This window comes from Lagopus muta, chromosome 6 (genome assembly GCF_023343835.1).
Source record: "Lagopus muta isolate bLagMut1 chromosome 6, bLagMut1 primary, whole genome shotgun sequence".
Taxonomy (NCBI): Eukaryota; Metazoa; Chordata; class Aves; order Galliformes; family Phasianidae; genus Lagopus; species Lagopus muta.
This window is the reverse complement of record NC_064438.1, coordinates 40,347,155-40,358,119: the sequence shown is the minus strand read 5'-3', so window position 1 is coordinate 40,358,119 and position 10,965 is coordinate 40,347,155.

The following is a 10,965-nucleotide window of genomic DNA, read 5'->3' as shown; positions in this document are numbered from 1 at the left end:
GGCTCTGCAAAACTTCACAGAAGCTATGCTTTTCTTCTCCTTGATGTCTTTTAGCCTTACTGCAATATATAAATATATATAAATATATATATATATAAAAATATATATACATATGAATATGTTTGCTCTCTCCTCTTGAGGCCTTTATTTTTCAAAAACCTTTCTTGGATGCAAAGAAAATGGAAGAGTAGTCCTAAATAAGAAGCTGCCAACAATGCAAGAGTTCTGTGGTTCTGTGAGAAATTCTGAACTTGGACATTTGTGACTAGGCAAAAATCTGAGAACGAAAAATGATGGCCAAAATTTTTCTGATGACAAGCTATCTCATTAAACCTATAGATTCTTTTAGATTCTTTCATTTCTTCTAATCCTGGGAGTCCTCCAAAGCCAGTGTTGTAAGGCTGAGAGATCCAGAGCTTTTCAGCCTGGAGAAGACTGAGAGGGGATCTTATGCTATAACTATGTAAAGGGTGGATGTCAGGTGGATGGGGCCATGCTTTTTTGGTGGTGCAAGACACAATGGGCACAAACTGGAACACGAGAAGTTCCATCTGAACATGAGAAAAGCTTCTTTCAGGGTGACAGAGCAGTCTGTCAGGCTGCTCAGAGAGTTTGTAGAGTCTTCTTTTTGGGAGAAATTCAAAATCTGCCTGGACTCTTCCCTGTGTAACATATTCTAGTGAAAATGATTTAGTAGGAAGGTTAGACTTGATCTGCAGAGGTCCATGGTGGGTAGAGTGATCAAAGAGGGGTTTCACTTGCAGTGCAGAGCATAGATTTACCACCATCCTCCCCTTTCCTTTCAGTTCTTGCTTTCAACTGGGCAAGGCAAAGGCCCCACAGTATAAGCCTCCACTCTGGAGCCAATCCTCTCAAAGTCTTCCATCCTCTCAAAGTATGATTATGAAAATGAAGCTGGATATCTAAGAATAAAACAAGCAGCATTTTTTTCTGGGATATGGCACAGTAAGTGCAGAGCATGCAATTCTGATCTGGTTGAAGGTCATATTATCTACTTAAAATCATAAGGATTTAATCAGTCAAGCAGAACATTTGTGAGAAGTATGATTTCTTCTCAAATTAGATTGAGCCGAAGGTTTCTCTGTAATGAATTCCACAGAAATGCCAGCCTTCAATTATTAGTGCTGGGCTGATGTGCCTTACCATGGGTAACCTTCAGTACTTGTGAATAATACTTACAGATATCAGAGTTTGAAAAAATGTGGAGCTATTGTACACCATATGTGGGGAGACTGGTAATTTAAGTTAGTGTGTGGCACCTACTAGAGTTAATAAGTTCCAGTGTGTCTATACAGTGAACAAGGAGTGGAAGGAATGACAAAGTTTTTGGTGTGGTGCTGTAGCACTGGGTTCATCCTTGACTCTGCCTCTGTGACATGTTAATGTGAATGAACAGTAATATGAGTACTTACACTACTAGTTCAAGTGCAATATCCTGTCTTCTCAGTGTTGCTGGGAGCAGTATGTTGCCATGAGCATAGGTGAATTCCCACTCTTAGATTCTCATAAAAATATTAGCAACCTTCTACACAATCACTGATTTTAAGTTGCTCACTAGCTGTATTGGATTTGTGTGGCGAAGTTTTGGTGGTGGGGTGCTGAAGGGATGGCCGCTGTCAGCAGAGCCCAGCAACTACCCCAGGTCAGTTGGAAGCCAGCTTGTCAGCTCCAAAAGAGACCCAACGTTGACCAGATGTGAGCCATGAGTGATGCTCATTGTGCCTCTGGGAGAGCAAATTTAAGAAATGGAGCAAGCACTGCACCACAGAAACTTGCAGAGAGGAGTGAGAAAATGTGAGAAAGCCCTGCATTTACCAAGGTCAGTGCAGAAGGAGGGCAGGAGGCTTTAGGATGAGGGTAGTAAAAAATTTCTTTCCTCTGCTACAAGTAAATTTTCCTCAGCAAGAGTAAAACTTTCAGATGCTGCTAGGTCAGACTGTAGTCATGGTGGATCTTAAAATGATCTCAAATATCACAGTTCATAAAGGTGTGCTGCTTGACTGCCTTTGGTGAGACAGCTGAAATATAGAAAACGTAGAATAAGTAACTGGAAAATAAAAAAACATGAAAGCCATATCTTCTGTGAAGAGTAAAACAAGAAATAAAGAATGTTACATGACAGTGGAAGTTATTTTTTAAGATGCTTCTAGAGCATATGGCAAAGGTATGGTAGAAGAGGAAATTTAAGATTCTGAATGATATAATGTCTCATATTTCCCCAGTGTTTACATTTCTAATATCTAATATTCTAATCTAAGCGTCTAGATTTAAAGTATGTTCTGATAGGAAAAGTTTATGAACAATACCCCTTATTCACTTTTCTAAAATAAGTTATTATTTTCTGGGATTAAAATTTTATTCCGTCTCCCTGCCTAGACTATGACCAAATGCCCGCTGGCAGCAGGTGTTTGCAGTGGGTAAGATAATAAACAGTTCATGATTGCTAGCTCAGAAAATCTTGTTTTCTGAACTAGACCTGGTGTATAGAATAAAAATCCACCATGACAGCAAAATTCCAGGATTTGGGATTCCAAGCTATCTGCATTCAAAGTCTACAGAGGGCGTTTCCCTACACAGACTCAGATTTGGAAATACAACCAATGCAGTCTTACACAACCATGTGACACAGCAAGAGCCTGACTTGATGCACAACAAAGAAAACTGCACATGCAGCAGCTAGAAAACCTGAGGAAAATGGTAACTCTAATGAATGCATACCAGAATAGAACAATGAACCCATGCTAGTTTCTTTTCAGCTTATACTAGAGGTATATAATCAAATATTTTCAGGAGATCTCTAATCCCATAAGAACAGGGCTAGGTTAGACAGGATCCAAGCACAAAGGAGATTGAATTAAAAGGTAATTGAAAAGAGAAACAAGGAAGCTGAAGCTGAAGCCAAAACCTCAACAAAAACTGCTTTTGTTCTTGCAGCCTTAGGGCTGAGTCAGTGCTCTTTCCTGATAATAAAAAGTAAACAAAATAAAATGTGACGAGTCTCTCCTCTTGACAGATGGGTGAAATTGTAATATATCCTACTGATCTTTAGTTTCAAAGGAGCTAGAAGTCATTTTCCCTTTTCACCCAATAAATCAGTGTGAACTCTCAGGCATACATCTTTTCAATTTTCAGTTTTCACGCTGTTAAATGAGGACAACTGTATCTTCTTTTGCTCTGTTTTTTTTCAGCAACTCTAGGGAAGCAAAACTGTCTTTAGATCTAGTGAAATTGACCAATCCAAATGTAAATGCTTTTCATGTTATTGAAGTCCTCAAAAGCCTATTACTGTGCTTATATTGTTGGTAAATGGAGACCCCTGTATGCTCTGACTTTGTTCTGGTACAAAAACTGTGAAAGGAAGCAGCCCAGGAAAGGTTTAGACTGTTTCCAGATGCTCTGTAGCTTGGGAGAGCTCCCTGACAAGTGGACTCGTGTCTTCTGGATCTAATTTTTAATGTATAAAAAAGTCCAATGTTTCTATGCCATCTATATAGAAGAAGTGTCTATGTATTTCCATGAGCACTGAACTGACATTCAGCAAGGCAAGCAGTGGTGAAAATACAGAAACAAACTTTAATATAAACTAATACTTATTTAGTTAATAGTTATAGAAAAAAAAACTGTCTCTCTACAGTCTTTTCAGTCTGCCCTTCTGGCAGCGTGAGGTTCCTCTAATTCTGCTGGCTCTCACTCTGAAGGTCATATTATTATGCTTAGACAGAGCTCACAAACCAGCTCCAGGTTTTCAAAATAACATTTACAACAACTGCAGGAATGCATTTAGTAATAGCTTTTCTTCTATTTATGTTAAGCTTTGGTGTCCTGTGTTCTATTCAGAGTAGCAACACTGTAAGTCACCTTGGATAATTTGTTCTTAAATCATACTCAGCTATCAACTATCATATTATGATAATTGCACTACTTTCTGGAAAATCTGGAAGAATTTTACCTTTTTGGAAAAATGTGAGAACACATTTAAGCCATTAAATATTCAGCTTTGCTTTTATGTATTCAAACAGCTGATGTGTGAATCATAAAGCAGATACAATTTCCTTTTTGTTCAATTGCTCTACTGCATCAAGAACAAGATTTCTGTCCACTGCAATGTTGCTAAGAAAAAGTCTGCCAGATAATGAAAGACATTTTTTTCTGTATCTGCAGGTGATAAAAGAAACAATCATGTTTGTTTTGGGGAGTGCGGGCAAATAGTGTAATATTAATTTTCTTTTCCAAAGCTTCATCTATTTGCTTGCTTTTGACATTAGAAATCCTACCTCAGAACGTCTAAGCTTTGATTCACAAAGAGGCACAAGAGGTGTTATAGGAGTTGAGCTTCTCTAGCCTGTGTGATCTCAGAGAAGCATGGATGGGTAGAATAGATTTTCACCTTCTGTACTGCTGTATTTCTTCTTTACATCAAAAGTTTGGGCAATTTCATCCTGGAGCAGTATATAGGCAGCATGATGCCATGGGGCTTATTAATCTTCCTGCAGAATCCCACTATGTGACTTGTAGTATGTCCTCATATATGTATCTGCTTCAGTTCAGCTTACTGGTCTCCTCCACCTCTGCTCTTCTTAAAGATCCCAGATTCCTTTTAATCTTTCTGATTGATGAGGCATTCCATTATCTAGCATTATCAAAGATAGTGATTCACTGGAGAATTTCTTGTTATCTATTTGAATACAGTCAATTAACTCTTCTGGTTGAGTGTATTTCTGGTTTTCTGACTTCTTGATGTCCAGCTCCAGATGCAAAATGCTTCCCAAAAAGTTTTCAGAAGTGATTATGAACTTTTTTTGAACCTCTTAGAGGAGGTTTTCCACCCCTTGGATCATTTTTGTGGCCCTCCTCTGGATGTGCTGCAACAGGTGCACATCTCTCCCATACTGAGGACTTCACATCCTGATATAGTACCCCAGGTGAAGTCTCACCAGTGCTGAGTAGAGAGGCACGATCATCTCCTGTGACATACTAGTCATGCTTATTTTGATGCAACCCATGATATAGTTGGCTTTGTGGGCTGTGAGAGCGCATTGCTGGCTCGTGTCCAGCTACCATCCGCCAGTATCCCCAAGTCTTTTTTAGCAGAGCTATGCTCCATCCTTACACCCCCCAGCTTGTAGTGGGAGTTGCCACTACCCAGGTGAAAGACCTTGCACTTGGATTTGCTGAACTTGAGGTTCACCTGGGCCCACTGCTCAAGCCTGTCTAGGTCTCTCTGAATGGCATCCCATCCCTCAGATTTTTCAACCATACCAAACAGCTTGGCATTATCTGCAAACTTGCTCAGGGTACACTCCATCCCACTATTGATGTCCTTGAAGATGTTAAAGAGCACCTGTCCCATACTAACCCCTGAGGGACACCACTTGTCATCATCTCCATCCAGACACTGAGTCATTGACCACCACTCCCTGGGTACAATCTTGCAAGCAGTTCCATTTCCACTGAACAGTCCACTCATCAAATCCATTTATTTCTAGTTTGGAGACAAGGATGTTATGTAGGACCATGTCAAAGGCCTTACTGAAATCCAGACAGATGGCATCAGTTGCTCTTCCCTTGTCCCCTAGCACAAGCAGCAAGTTTGGTCAGGCAGGACTTTCCTTTGGCAAAGCCATGCTGGTTATCCCAAATCACCTCCCTCTCTTCCACATGACTTAGCATAGCTTCCAAGAGGATATGCTCCATGATCTTCCCCAACACTGAGGTGAGGTTAACAGGTTGGTAGTTCCCAAGGTCATCCTTTTTACCCTTTATAAATATGGGTATGATGATATCTTTTCTCCAATCACCAGGGACTTCACCTGTTTGCCACTTTTCAAATATCATAGAGAATGGCTTGGCAATCACATCAACCAGTTCCCTTAGGACTCTGAGGTGCACAAGTGTTGCCTTTCTTTCCTGACTTCCTATACCTGGTGATGGAGAGCTCTTGTTCCCCAACTAAAGCTCCTTAAAGATCTGCCAACTGTGCTCCATTCCATTATCCTTGAGGACAGATTCCCAGGAAACTATGTTGACTAACTCCCTGATGAGCTGGAATTTGGCTTTCTTAAAATTAAGCTTCCTGATTTTACTCTTTGCCCATCCTATATCCTCCAGGCATTTGCAGACTACCATCATGTGGTGACTACTGCCCAGGAAGCCTCCAATCCTGATGTCACTGAGCAATACACTTGCATTGATGAGCAACATGTCCAGCATTGCATCCCTCCTGGTGGGGCTCTCTAGTACCTGGCTCAGGAAGTTATCCTTGATACATTTCCTCCTGAATCGTTTACAGCTTGCTGTGCTACCTTTCCAGAAGTTGTTGAAATCCTCCAGCAGGATGAGAATCTGTGATTGTGCAAGAAGACTTCATCAACAGGCTCCATTTGGTCAGGAGACTTGTAGTAGACTCCAGCCACAAGGCTCCTTTTCTTGCCTTGGACTCTCTCACACATAGGCTTTCCACTTGCTCTTGTCCATTCTTCAGAGACAGCTCTTCATACTCTTTCTTTCCTTGATATAGAGGGCAACGCCTCCTCCCTTCCTTCCTGCCTGCTTGTCCCTTCTGTACAGTTTGTAACTGTCAATGGCCACATTCCATTCATGGGAATCATCCCACCAGGTTTAGGTGACAGCCACTACATCATGGTCTTCTAGTGGCATGGTGGCTTCCAACTCTTCTTTTTTGTTTCACAAGCTACATGCATTGGTGTAGAGGCACCTGCAGCTTGTCACATTCTTGAAGGAAACTCCTTAATTCCTTTGAAGTATTTACTTTTAGTCTCTCTGTTGACTTCATCACAATAACATGAAATAGGTTGATGGCTTCCACCCACTAGCACCTTCTCCCACTAAAGTTGCTATGCCATCCTGGACATTGTTGTGAACAGGCTTGTTATCTCCCCCTTCCTTCTTCAAACTTATTTTAAAGATCTGTCAGTGAGCCTAGACATCAAGATCAGAAGCCTGATGCTCTGATAAGGCCACAGCACACAAAACAACTCAGCAAATCCTGGTGCTCTGATAGCAGGAGAAAGATGATAGACTACAGTACACTGTGTATATAATTTCTCTGCCTGCTATCCCAACAGGAACTTTGCTTAAAATTCATGAAAGGTGAAGCAGAAAAATAACCTGAAGTAAAAGATGATGATGTATGGTACTGTTCCAGCTGAGTTTGAAATGGCCCAAAGCGATGAGGCATCTTTATCTATCCTTTGGGGAAATCAATTGATGTCTAAGAACCTGTTTCCATTAGGATTTTTTTTTCTACCTGTTAGCTTGTGGTTCCTTGAAACGATATGTGATGTTCACAGCGCTATACTTAAGAATCAGTGAACATTTTTCTGTGGGAATAAACCCCGCAAAAATCCTTTTGTCTTCAGAATAGTTTGGGTCAGACTCAGATCAAAATGAATTCTCACATGTGAGCATCTTACGATTTTATATAGGGCTGAAATTTGAACTGGAACTTTGTAAAACAAATCATTTTTGCTCATGTTTGTTTAGAAGACCTATTTGTTCTCTTCTTCCTAAGGCATGACTGCCAAAAAGACTCAGTCACTGTATGAGAGGGTGACCTGAAGGGGGAAAAAAAAACCAAAAACATTTTATGAGTTTTTGCTGGGAAAATACATTCAACTTGCTCTTCTAAAAGTGAAGTAATGCCTTGAAGTATCTTAAAGACTGGATGCTGATTTTATTTTGAGGGGTAAGTGTCCACTCAGCTGGGTGTCTTGCAGTTATTCTTAAATGAAAAAGTGCTTGTACTACAGTGTCTGACTATAATGTCTCACGCATTTGACAGTCAACCACTGTTTCCAGGATCTGGCAGAATACTGCCTCATGCTCATTCAAAGCCTGTAGTCTCACATCTCCTTTTCTTATAAGCTCTATTTCTCCACGTCATTCTTACTATGTTATCATCTTATGTCATGTCATGAAGGGACAATTTAATTTCCAAAGTCTCCTGCACTGAATCTTGGCTTCAGCTTTTTTTCTGAAAAATCTTTTGCTTCATTCATTTACTATTTCTAGTGTCTACAACACAGCTTATACCACTGTTTCATTTGTAACCATGTTATTAAGCCCATAAGGTCCATGACCAAGAATCTTGTGCTGTGAATGATTTTCTGATAGAAAATTCAATGCAAATGTTCTGAAGAGAAAGCTGATGTAAGCTTTTTTTTTTAATGTCTTTGCACATCTCCAAATATATTAATTATTGTAATGTATAAGTAAACGATGTAATTAGTATAATGTATATTGCATATTACATGCAGGATGCATATTTTAACTTCTTTTAGCAGGCCTAAATAGAATCAGTTCAACTGTATTTTCAATTTCTCTTTTTGTTGCCTTTTGACTCTTGTATCCCATGTTGGATCCTTTGTTGCTGTAAATAATTAATGTTCTAAATTGAAATGAACCCTTTGAATGAACTTGATATTGCATCTTATCTGGCTATGGCTGAGTAGAGTATGGAAAACTCTGCTTGTCTGGTTTGGGGCGCTAGTCATATCTTCTGAGTCTTCTGGTCAAACTAGAGCAGTGTAATGAGCATCTGGAAAGAGGATCTCTGAATCATGTTTTTGAGTGTGAGTGCAAAACCTATCTAAGCTACACACTACAGTAGTGGTTATTTAGCAACCACATCTACACTGAAATTTTTTTTATAGTGCAGCTAAATAAAATTATATTATGTAAATGCAGTTGTTTGCTATCAGTATGTTTGGATGGATAACTAAAATGTACAGACACATATACTTAAAAGGTTGGAACTGAACACAATTTTGCAGAAGTGAATGATCTACTGTACAAAACTGAGAAGGGAGCTGCTTTGAAAAAAGACCTGCTAGACTTCTGAACTCTGATGATGATTACTGAACAGTGTACCTGAAACAAAATATCCCAGGTAAAAAGAAGAATGATATTCATAAATTAAAGTATCTACAGTGTAGGCTAGAAATATGGCTTTTATAAACATGGAAATATTTTGTATACATGGAGCTTAGAATTCAATGCTATAGTGGAGGCTCTTGGTAAACTTTGATTACATTTTTGGTGTAAACTCTAATGACAATATCAACTAAACTTTTGGTGAATCCAAATAACAAAACCGGAGATATTAACATGTGGTCTGATGTCCCTAAGCCTCTTTGTTACTTAGCAAAGATGTGTTGCATCTGCCAGATCATGAAATAGAGTGCTTCACAGATCCTTCAAAACTTGCTTAAAGTCACCTGCAGATTTCAAAGAACTTTACAGGCATGCACTATGGCCAAATACCATTGTAATGTGACAGTAGTAAATGTAGCAGCTCTAAGAAGTTAATGTTACAACTGCTTACACTGATGAAGTTGCTGGAAATGTATGCAGAAATTGTTACAATTTTAGGTATAAAGGAAAAGATAAAGAATAGTCCAGATACTTCATGGAAAACAGAAACTGCATCAGTGAAATCTGAGCATAATGGCTGTTTCTTTGCCAATGTTTGGCAGCTGGAATGAGATATGATATAGAGGACACAAGTCTAAAATTTGTTAGCATCAAATTCAGCATAGACTCTTTCAGGCAGCCCTATTCATAGTTCCTTTTCTGTTCTGTGGTCCTGAAAGCTCACAAGCAGATGTTCAGTTTCAGCCTCACAGACATTTGGGACAGTAGATACACCTTGCACCTTGTAATCTGTCTTGCGTGCAAGTATATTTGTCATTTGCTGCTGCATTGCATTAGCTTTTCTTTCCTACACTATGCAAAAAAATCCTTAGCTCACAAAGATCAGGCAAGTTAATTTGCTTGAAGGCACAGAAAGAAATGATAAAACTGAAAACAGGACTTGGAATCCAGGTCTTCAGATACCTTTGCAATAACTTTTTGATGGCATACCTTTCTGAAAGAGCTCTGGTGCCACATGTTTTCCACTCTTTTTAGGAGATGAGATGTCTGCCAGACTGAAAGAAGTTCAATTAAAAAGTAAAGACAATCAGCTCTTTATGATTTCTTCCAGGAAAGCTAACGACATATCTGAAATTTTCGTACTTGTGTAGCTGAAACTGGTTAATTTTGCTCCATATAAAACAAGAAATCAAGAGCCTGACAGTAATGAAACATTCATTTTATTTATCTTTTTACAAGGCAGATAATTAGTAATTTTATGGTTGAAAAATCTCATTCTTAAACCTTGCAAGAGGATGTTATTTCTAGACATATTCTGATGTCACTTTCATTGAAAAAAATGAATGTAACTTGTTCCAAATTTTTCCCCTCTGAAGGGGAGAAAATCCTTCAAAACAAACAAACTGGAAAACTTGTTTCAAAAGATTTACAAGTATTGTAAACTTTCTTCTTCAATTTGTCACCACAGCTGAAAAAAAAAGAAAAAAGAAAAAAGAAAAAGAAAAAGGAACTGCATACTCTCACAGTAGGTTTATGTCTCACATAACCATCCTTTCACTGAATCCTTGTGTCTTTTCCTCTTTGAGAGGAGAACCTCTTTTCCTAAACATTCTATCCAGTAGTAGTTTTTCTGTATTGAACTGGAAGCTCATCACTATTGGTTTGAATAGATTTGTTTGCAAAGGTAATACATAGTAACTGTTCTCGTGAATCTCTTTTTCTCAACAAAACTCATGAGCCAAGTCCTGTTTGACATCACAAAGAGTGCTAGATTGTATCTCTGTGAGTCTTTACTGAAAAGACTCTGTGAGTTCTTACTTAAGTAACTTTCATTTAGGGCTTTCTTCCCTACGATATCTTTCTGAAACATAAGAAAGTACATCCTTCAGGACTTCATGATATGCTTAAACTTTCACACTTAGCTGTTTTCATCACAAGAAAATAAGTCTGACAGGATGAAGCATAAAATGTTATCGAAGGGAAAAGAGGAATAATAATGATAGGAAAATATGAATAATAGGACTAAATTCCTGCCAAAGAATTCTATAACTG